General features: G+C 46.3%; 1 protein-coding gene across 1 annotated transcript in view; it reads right to left on the bottom strand.

Moving 5' to 3' along the window:
* FUCA2 (alpha-L-fucosidase 2) overlaps positions 1–9,638 on the bottom strand; it is a 42,373-nt gene that overhangs the window by 19,359 nt on the left and 13,376 nt on the right. The gene's annotated exons all lie outside the window — the stretch shown is intronic.

Genomic DNA, 9,638 nt, shown 5'->3' with positions numbered 1-9,638 from the left:
CCTGGGCGCCGTCCTTCCGCGTCTCCTGCTGAGTATGCTCACGGTCACCTGACCCAGTCTTTCTTTGGAGAAAGGCCACCCCACCCGCTCTGCGGTGGGAGTGGCCGCCGTCCCGGGCGCTTAGACGAATGACCCCAGGAGAGCACGCTTGCTCACTTGCATAAGTAAGGAGGCCGATATCAGGGGCGGGAATAAGTCTGGGGCAGGACCTCTCTCTCCTGCCGTGTGCAAAACCCTAGAAGAAACCACCTGAAAGCCAGGAGTCCTGCCTCACATTTGTAATCAAACCCTAGAAGAAACCACCTGAAAGCCAGGAGTCCCGCCTCACATTTGTAATCAAACCCTAGAAGAAACCACGTGAAAGCCAGGAGTCCTGCCTTACATCTGTAATCGAAGCTCCTTGGGAGGCCGAGGAGGGAGGATTGCTTGAGCCCAGGAGTTGGAGACTTGGACAACATAGCCACACCTCGATAAATAAATAAATAAATAAATAAATAAATAAATAAATAAATAGGCAACTGCCGGAGACCACTGGACAACATAGTGAGACCTCATCTCAAATAAATAAATAAAATGCTGCCTGAGCGAGACCTCATCTCTACTAAATAAATAAATATAAGCTGCCCTAGACCAGCCCTGGTGGCTGCACGATATGTCTGGACAGTGGACATAGATACCCAGGCAGGAACCTCTGACAGGTCTCTTGGAAGGAACACAGCTAGCACCCTAGATCATTCTCAACCTCTGCACCAGCCCCTGAAGTTCTGGGTGTGTCAGAGCTGTGGCTGTCAACTTCCACTTTGTATCAGATGAGATTCCATGAGCTTCAGATTCAGTAGAGCTGAATTGGGGTCTAAGAATTTGCGTTTCTACCAAAGTCCTAGGGGACTGTGACATTGCTAGTAAGCAACCAGGCTTTCCTAAGAGGCACTGAATTAGTAGACAAGATGACCGGAGACAGGTGAAACCAGTGGGGTGAATGTAAGTCCACAACTTGGGAAAAGAAGCCAGAAACTTGGAATGATCCATCAAAGAACATCACAGAAGCTTCTCTCTTCACCTTTTAGATGCTTTCAAAGTCAAGCCAGAATCACTCCCCTTCTTCCTCTACAAAATCCCTATACTTCAATGGACCAGTTAAGATGTCACCTCCTCTGTGACACTTTCTGCCACCACCCTCTCCTCCCAGAACACTTTACTTCCCCCTGCCTGCTCCATAACATCCCCTTTCAACCACTAAGATGGGGTTCCAAGGGACTGTCTGGTAGCTAGGTGGGTGCGGGTCTGATTTCCCATCAGGTTGTGTGTGAGCTTCTTACAGGCAGCCACAGCCACTTTCCTTTCTGTAGTCCCTGCATTTACAGCAGAGTCTGACAGGGAGCAGCACTCAAAACACATTTGCTGGGCTCAAGTTTATAATCCTAGCACTTTGGAAGGCCAAGGTAGGAGAATTGTTTGAGGCCTGGAGTTGGAGACCAGCCAGGACAACATATCAAGACCCTGTCTCTATTATTAAAAATTTAAATGAAATTTTTTTAAAAACATGTTTGTTGAAGCTCTTCAGTGAACTTGGGCTATTATTGAGGGAAGGACATGACACTAATGTAGCTGTTGCCTGCAGAGAAATGGGAGCAGCAGAGGCCACTATCACCACAGGTGTAGGGGCATTCCCTCCTCTTGATGCATGGCTTATTTATATGGCTCAGGCCTCAGCCTCTGTCACATATTTTAACCACCAGAGTGCAACAACACTCCATTAACAGTGTTTCATCATAAATCTTGCTTGGGACCATAGCCCCCTGCCTAGCCCTATCCCGCATGCGCACGAGGACCAGTGAGTATCTGATTGTAACCCTGCTTCATTATAATACTGATATGGATTTTTCAGCTCGGCCTGGGCTTTGAGAGTCTCAGCTCAGTGGGTAGGCTAGCAAAGCCCCAGGGAGTGCCAGTTTGATGGTCTGACAAGCCTAGCCCCAGGAGTGTTGGCTCTAATGGGCCAGCAAGCCAAGCCCTGAGAATGTTGCCGACTCAGTGGTCCGGCAAGCTTACACGCAGACGATACCACCTCAAGAGCCTCACCTTCTGCAGGCAGCGACCCTAGTTCAGTTGGCTCCTTATATATATATAGCCCTAAGACTGAGCTGATTGGCTAGCACTAACTGTGAGCTGATTGGTTGGCACTAGTTGTGCTAATTGGTCGATACTAAGAACCAATTGGCAGGAAGTACGGGCCTAATGGTGAGCTGATTGGTCAGCACTTGGCAGTGAGTTGATTGGTTGTTTTTCTATCTCAGCAGTGAGAGCTTAAATTCTAGCTTGAGAGGCCTGTAGGGAGCTTGTTTACCAATGCCAGCTGTGCTGCTTGAGAGGCCTGCAGGAAGTTTTACTGCTTTGTCACTGGGACCCACCCTGTCTGCCTAGCTTTTCTCTAGCGGTCACCTCTCTCAATACTAAAATTCCCTCCCCAGGTGGGGCTTATCCACCATTTTTTGTACTTGCAAAGTATAATGTTTGCGTCTGCACTACTCTTACCTGACTAAAACCCCTTCCTGATCTTGCTAACATACCTTCCCTTTGACATTACACCTCTCCCCTCATCTAACGAAAACTCCGGAAAACTCCCCTCAGGGAAACAGTCCGAAGACTCTTCCTCTTAAGCTGTCTCCCTCATACAAGGGCCCTTCCCCCAACGAAGCCTTGTCTGTCTGAGAATGTTTGGCCTCGTGTCAATTTCTATTACAGGCAAACCTAGGAACCCGTGGATAACAGCTTCAGCAGGGAAACACTGTCCAGCAAACCTGACCCGAACCTGTTTGAGAGCGCTTTGAGGTAGAAGATGAAGAAAATAGAAGGCCTGTCCCTGTCGCAACAGGCCTACCTCCCTGTGGAGCCCCCAGGACCGGCAGCCTCACCTCGGGCGGCTGCCCAGACACAGGGCCTCCCAGGCGGGAGAGGGTGGGAGGCCGCCCTTGCCAAATTCTTTTTTGCTGCCAGAGGAAACAGTCCTGCCGTGTGTCCTCGGGGATATCATTAGCTGCCGAGGGAGGAGCTGATATCTGAGCGAGGCTCTCGAGGACACATTCTGGATCTCCACATGCGGGTTGGATGCCCGCCACCTGCCAGTCTTGGCAGCTCCCAGAATTCCTCTGAAGTGGACAGTGAAGAAGTGAAACATTTGCCTCGCAGCTGGCATCAACTCATAGTCTCTCCGGAAACACAGAAGAAAAGGTTCAAAAGGAGCTGAACCCAATCCAGTCTTTATATGGCAAAGAACCCAGCTTCACAGTAGCAAGAGCATTGAGGCATGGGAAAAATAAAAGAAAACCTGCCTTTTTCTGGCCTGGGTGGGTGATGGAGGAGAAGCAGAAGGAGGAATAAAGGCAGAAGGCTCAGGGTTCAGCAGAGCTGGGAGAGCAGCCAAGCCACCAAGGTTCCCATCTGGGCTCCACCTTCTGCCAAGGACTGTGCAATCCTGGGCAAGGCATCAACCTCTCTGTGCCTCAGTTTGCCCAACTGTTAAGTGTAAATGATAACGATGCATCTTCCTCGAAGGGTGGTTGACCCAGATTTAAGTTACTTAAAGTACATATTAACTGTCGTCCAAGTGTGGACTAGTACTATCATGTGTGTTAGTTAAATAAGGGTAAATAAGGAAAGGATTATTTCCGTCCTGCTTCTCACTTAGGACTTAGAAAAAACCTCTTAGGCTGACTGGCAGCCTAAGTTTAGCTAGAGCGAGCTAAGTTACATGGAAGGTAAGACTGCTTTTTAGCTTTCCTGAGGAATGTTCGAGTGACACAAACAGGACCCAGAAGTAGCCAAGAACCTAACAGGAAGTTTGCCCTGTGGTGGGGCCCCTGCGCCAAGGATAGGGGGCTCACAGCCCTGCCTAAGAGGACCCAGCATACCTGAGAAAGCTGAGGTGAACCAATACAGACCAGATCATAAGTTAGGTATTGGGCTTCATCTGGCAATGACAATAGGATAAGTGTCAGCAGGAGCAGAGGAGGCTGGGGCATCATATTCCTTCTCAGCACCTGGAGATCACCTTAGGCCCCCATCCTCTACTTAGGGAAAAGCAGGGGATGGGGTGATTACCTAGAAGAGAGCTAAATATTTGCTAAAGAGCCAGGTGCAGAGGCTCACACCTGTAATCCCAGCACTTTGGGAGGATCACTTGAGGCCAGGAGTTTGATACCAGCCTAGGCAACATAGAAAGACCCTGTCTCTACAAAAAATGTAGTGTTTGTTTGTTTGTTTGTTTTCTGTTTTGGGGGGTTTTTTGAGTTGGAGTCTCACTCCATCGCCCAGGCTGGTGTGCAGTGGCACACTCACAGCCACTCCAGCGTCGACCTGCTGGGCTCTGGTGATCCTCCTGCCTCAGCCTTCCAAGTAGCCAGAACTACAGGGTGCACAACCACACCTGGTTAATTTTTGATTTTTTATTGTAGAGACAAGGTCTCACCAAGTTGCCCAGGCTGATCTCGAACCCACGGGCTCAGGCAATCCACTCACCTCGGGCTCCCAAAGTGCTGGGATTACAGGCTGAGCAAAAAATGTTTTTTTTTTTTAAAATAAGCTGAGGGTGGTGGTGTAGTCCCAGCTACTCAGGAGGCTGAGGCAGAAGTATTACCTAGGCCCAGGAGGTTGAGGCCATGGTGAGCCATGATCATGCCACTACATTCCATCCTGGGTGACAGAATGAGACCCCATCTCTAAAAAAAATAAAACAAAACAAAGAGCCACATTTTCTCTGTCCCAGGGCAGGTAGTAGCAGGTGATTTGATGACCCTGATACCCGCTGAGCATCAGAACATGTGACACATTTGCCTTCCCCTTCTTTCCTTCCTGATATCTTCATTGAAAAATGAATTACCTTAATACTATAAGAAAGGAATTGGCAGTAGCGGGACACTGCGGGGGAGGGGGGAGACGTAACATCAGTATGGGTACCTTATCTCCAACCAAGGTAAGTGGGGACCAAAGGGAGGCCCAAACTTCACCTGTATGATGACCACTATGTACCTAATCCTGAAGTGTACCCCGCATCTTTAAAATTAAAAAGAAAAGAAAAATGAATGACTTATTGAGTGGCTGTGCATGGAGACCCAACTCAGGGAGGCAAGGTTGCAGTCACATGTCACGTCTCTGTTCCAGCAGCTGTTGTGACTGAGGGAGAGGATGTCCTCTTGGCTACACCAGTCAGAGCAGAAGGTGGAGTTTCCACAGCTCTGGTTAGGAGTGGGAGGAAAGAGGTAAGGTCTGCAGGGGAAGAGGAAGAAATAAAAAAGGACTAACAGAGACCTGAGGAAGGGCTGGTTGTGTGGGAGAAAGGAGATAGTGAAAGAAAGAAAAAGAGAGAGAGGAGGGAAGAAGGGAAAGAGAGAGAGAAAGACAACACAGAGAAAGGAGCCAATACAAAATAATAAAGAGGCCAGACTTGGTGGCTCATCCTATAATCCCGGCACTTTGGGAGGCCGAGGCGAGTGGATTGCCTGAGCCTGCAGGTTCGAGACCAACCTGGGTGACTTGGCGAGACCTTGTCTCTACAATGAAAAAAAATTAGCCGGGCGTGGTAGCGCACACCTGCAGTTCTGGCTACTTGGAAGCCCTGAGCGACAGAGTGAGACTCCAACTCAAAATAATGATAATAATAATGATGATGATGATGATGATGTAGCAGGAGAAACAAAGTGCCCCCAAACTGGGATCAAAGAGAAACTAAAACACAATATGCAAGAATAATGAATAAGACAAGAAAGAGAAAAGGGAAGAGATGGAGATGTAAAAAAAAAAGACAAGAAAACCAAGCAGTGTGAGAAGCTCACAATATATGAAGAAGGCTGAAGCCTTAGGACAGGCCAAAAACTTGTCACAGCAGGCATGGGAGCAGGAGCAAGGGGAGGAGAGGGGACAGCGAAGAAGGAACAAGGGGAGACCGGCAAAGATGAGCCAGGCAGGTTCACCTGTGAGAGAGGCGATGGGCGGGGGAGGACTGAAGAACAAGTGCATGAGAAAGACAGGAAGAGGAGAAGCAGTCCTCCCAATCACCTGGTAGTGAGTGCATGGATAGAAAGACAACAAGTGCGGGAATGTTCTTACTCGTAAGAACATTCGTACAGTTTGCCCTCACCACATGCTGATCCGAAAAGGCAAGGATGTTTTGAAGCCACACTGGGGTTTTTGTTCTCATTTCTTTTGAATGACGGATAAAGGCTCTGATGCAAAGGAGCCAGGCTGCACGATGGCTTCTGTGGTCCCTGGCACCTTTGCCTTCATGGGGCCCTTCCAACATTTTGGGAGGCTGAGGCGAGAGGATCTCTTGAGACCAGGAATTGGAGACCAGCCTGAACAACACAGCCAGACCTCATCTCTTAAAAAAATAAAAATAAAAATTAGCCGGGCATGATAACACATGGTCCCAGCTACTTGGGAGGCTGAGGTAGAAGGATTGCCTGAGCCCAGGAGGTCGAGACTGTGGTAAGCCATGAGCGTGCCACTGCATTCTAGAAAGGGTGATAGCTCAAAAAAAAATAGATAATAAGAGGTATTTCTACAACAATGTTGGTAGACAGGTGAATATGTTGTTTTTATATGAAAACATTTTATTTGACCAAAAAGTTTGTTTATCCCCCCATCAGATTTTAGAAGAAATTAAAATATTTTTGTGGGTTTCTACAAGTATTGTAGGAACTGCACCTTCTGCACCTGAACAATAAGTCAGCTCTAAGAGAAATTAGAGACAGAATAATAAACACTAAAAATATACAAAGAGATTTGATTAAATATTTATATTAATGTGAGCCAAGATAAGTGCCTTAGAATAGCGATGATTGGAGGCAGTGATCATGGAAATTTCATGGTTCCAGAGAGAGGCAGCTTCTTAAGGTACTGGTATATTGAGTTTAGTGTTTATTATATGCACTGCTATCTGTGATTTTTTCCCATTAAATTCTCATAAGGTACTTCCAGGCATATAAAGCTACCTTTATTATCCTCATTCTACAGGTAAGTGCAAGAAGCACCAAGAGGCTGGGTGGGAGGTAGGCGGAAGCAGGAGGATCACTTGAGCCCAGGAGTTTGAGGCTGTAGTGAGCTATGATCATACCACTGCAACAACTTCCCTGAAATAGTCTAGAGTTTGTGTTTTGAACTATCCTGCTAAACTGAGGAAATATGCCTGGACTTTTGTTATTATGTGGATGAGAATACTGAATTCTGCTTGCCACAGTGACTCACTTCAGGAGGCCAGGGTGGGAGGATTGCTTGATTCCAGGAATTTGAAACCATCCTAGTGAGACTTCATCTCTACAGAAAAATAAAAAATTAGCTGGGTGTGGTGGTGCATGCCTGTAGTCCTAGATACTCAGGAGGCTGAGTGGAAGGATTGTCTCCTGAACCAAGGTGGTCAAGGCTGTGGTGAGCTGTGATTGCACCACTGAACTCCAGTCTAGGTGACAGAGTGAGATCCTGACTCAGAAAAATAAAAATAAACAAATGAAAAGAGAACACTCTATTTGAGGCAGGGAAGCTAGCATAGCTTAGACATAGATGAGTTTCTTGTAGGCAGGTATAGCTTAGATAATTAAAAGACCAGATGGTCAGGCACCAGGGCGCAGACTTATCGAAACATGATTCTCTGAAACAATACCTACACTGACTAGGATCTAATCCCAGAATATAGGGATGTTGGAACACTCAGTTACAGAAACCATAAAACAAGGCAGAAAGGGAATTGCCAGAGGCAGTGAAGCATAGTGTTCTTTAAGAAGAAGCTTAATCAAACTGTAAAACAGTAACCTTTGTCATTATCTTAAAAATTTCACATGACACAAGTAAGCTTAGAGGTAAGCAATGAAAAATAGAAGCTGGAATCATAAAGCTTGTGATTAATATGTTGTCACCCATCATGTATTCCATGCAGCATGTAGGTTCTTAGCATAAAGAATAAATTGCTTAATCATCACCAATAAAAATATATAAAGCACTCAGCTGTCACCAAGGAGCTGTGCCCTTTCTCTTAAGACACCCATGCTCTCTCTAAAACATATTTCCTTTTCCTTCCTAATAAATCCTATCTTAAACTATACTTTAGGGCCAGACTCAGTGGCTCAGCCTGTAATCCCAGCACTTTGGAAGACTGAGGTGAGAGGATTCCCTGAGCCCAGAGGTTCGAGACCAGTCTGAACAACTTGGCGAGACCTCGTCTCTACAGTAAATTTAAAAATTAACCAGATATGGTGGTGTGTGCCTGTAGTTCCAGCTACTTGGGAGGCTAAGGCGGAAGAATCACTGGAGCCCAGCAGGTCGAGGCTGCGGTGGCCAGGAGCGTGCCACTGCACTCCAGTCTGGGTGACAGAGTGAGACGCCAGCTCAAAAAACAAACAAACAAACAAACAAGCAGAAACTATACTTGAGGCTTACTCTGAAATTTTTTTCTATGGCGAAACCAAGAACCCATGGAGCCACAACACCCCATGCCTCCTGGCATCATATTCATTCATTTATCCTTTCTTTGCTCATTCTTTCTGGTTTTTATTTCAGTCACTAATGGTCAATTCATTCATTGGTGATTACTTCTTTATTTTAGTAGGTCAGAATCTATTTATTCAGCCTCTACTCTGTTTTCTTTCAATGGCATGAAAACAAAGCTGGCCCTATTCTCTATGTGGCTAATTCTCTAATGGGAAATGTGAGCATTAAACAAATGACCTCCTAAATATAACATAGCAAACTGGAGTTCATGCTAGGAAGTAAGGAATACTACCAAGCATATGGCATGAGATCCCAGTCTAATCTGGGCATCAGGAAAGTCGTCTTTGAGGAATCAAAATTTGAACTGAGATCTCAAGGATGAGCAAATTAGAATAAGCTTCCTAAAGCATTTAATGGGGGAGCAATAAATTACTCGATAAAGATTTACATGTTTCACTTTTCATTAAAATTTACCTTGCAAGGATAAACAAAATGGGGGGAAATGTAGTAGAATGGACATTATCTTGTATTTTCTTCCTGGATAGTGGAGAATACAAATTTCAGAGCTGAAGGCAAAGACACTTATTCCACCAGCTCTGGGGCAGGGAGCAATATGTTTTACACTTCATTTCTTCTCTAGTCATCAAATCTCCAACAGTTTCCCCCTAAAATATGAAAATGAAAGCAAATTGCATTCAAAATGTACAATGAAATTTTTTTTTGAAAAGGATGAGTGAACTAATTATGTAAGCAACAGGAGCAAGGGTGTTCTAGACAGAGGCCAACAGCATGGGTCAGGATACAAAACCAGGCCTCAAGAAGCTTCCTGTGTTAAGAAAGAAAAGCCCAGCCAGGCTCCATGGCTCAGCCTGTAATCCCGCACCTTTGGGAGGCTGAGGTGAGTGGATTGCCTGAGCCCGCGGGTAGGAGACCTGCCTGGGCAACTTGGCGAGACCTCATCTCTACAATAAATCAAAAACCAGCCGGACATGGTAGCGCGCACCTGTAGTTCCAGCTACTTGGAAGGCTAAGGCGGAAGGATCGCCAGAGCCCAGCAGGTTGAGGCTGCGGTGGCCGGGAGCGGCCACTGCACTCCAGTCTGGGCGACAGAGTGAGACTCCAACTCAAAAAAAAAAGAAAGAAAGAAAGAAAGAAAAGCC

Source organism: Carlito syrichta, unplaced genomic scaffold (assembly GCF_000164805.1).
Source record: "Carlito syrichta isolate Samal-C Ts95f unplaced genomic scaffold, Tarsius_syrichta-2.0.1 Scaffold314846, whole genome shotgun sequence".
In the NCBI taxonomy this organism is placed as follows: Eukaryota; Metazoa; Chordata; class Mammalia; order Primates; family Tarsiidae; genus Carlito; species Carlito syrichta.
This window is presented reverse-complemented; position numbering and strand designations above follow the sequence as displayed.